Source organism: Choloepus didactylus, chromosome 6, assembly GCF_015220235.1.
Source record: "Choloepus didactylus isolate mChoDid1 chromosome 6, mChoDid1.pri, whole genome shotgun sequence".
Classification (NCBI taxonomy): Eukaryota; Metazoa; Chordata; class Mammalia; order Pilosa; family Megalonychidae; genus Choloepus; species Choloepus didactylus.
Window position 1 is genome coordinate 54704043 of NC_051312.1, and position 1078 is coordinate 54705120.

General features: G+C 37.8%; 1 non-coding gene across 1 annotated transcript; it reads right to left on the reverse strand.

Moving 5' to 3' along the window:
* Positions 1-378: 378 nt before the first annotated feature.
* On the reverse strand, positions 379-482 carry LOC119538975. Its single transcript, XR_005217751.1, has one exon. It is a non-coding gene; the product is annotated as a U6 spliceosomal RNA (small nuclear RNA).
* Between the last annotated feature and the right edge of the window lie 596 nt (positions 483-1078).

A 1078-nucleotide genomic window follows, 5' to 3' on the forward strand; every position in this document is an offset into this window, starting at 1 on the left:
ATCTGTTGAAGGACATTTGGGTTGTTTCCATCTCTTGGCAATTGTGAATAATGCTGCTATGAACATTGGCGTGCAGATATCTGTTCGTGTCACTGCTTTCCGATCTTCTGGGTATATACCAAGAAGTGCAATTGCAGGATCGAAGGGTATCTCTGTATCTAGTTTTCTAAGGAACTGCCAGACTGACTTCCAGAGTGGCTGAACCATTATACAGTCCCACCAACAATGAATAAGAGTTCCAATTTTTCCACATCCCCTCCAGCATTTGTAGTTTCCTGTTTGTTTAATGACAGCCATTCTAATTGATGTGAGATGGTATCTCATTGTGGTCTTAATTTGCATCTCTCTAATAGCTAGTGAAGCAGAACATTTTTTCATAAAAATATGGAACGCTTCATGAATTTACATGTCATCCTTGAACAGGGGCCATGCTAATCTCTGTATCGTTCCAATTTTAGTATATGTGCTGCCGAAGCGAACACCCCTTGTTTTTTTAAAGTAGGTAATGTCTAAAGTGATTAAATACGGTATCAAGATTGACAAATATACCTACCACTGTTACCATCACTCACTCACTCACTCCTCCTTACTCAAACTGCTCTTTTATATTTCCTCCAATACACCAGGCACACTCATGGCTGGGGACCATTACTTCAGCCACTCTTCCTGGAATGTTCTTCACCAAGATATATGTCTTGGCTAACTACCTCAGTTTTTGAAAGTTTTGGCTCAAATTTTATCATCTCTGTGAAACATAATCTGAGCATCCTGTAAATAACAATACCAGCCTCATTCATCCTACTAAATGTACATCCTATTAAATGAACATGCCCATTTAATTGTTTCATGTTTATCTTTTATCTATAACCATGTTTACTTTTAGAACGACAGAAAATATGTAACATTTTTGATAGAATATAAGCTCCATTAGTTCAGCAATCTTTGTACCTTTCTCTACTGATCATTCAATTCACTAGCTGCAGGATCTGAGAGCAGATGAATGAAAAATTAAGTAAGTGTGCACTTCCCTCCATCACAACCCAAGCATTTTGCCTTTGTAATCTGAATTTGTCTCTTC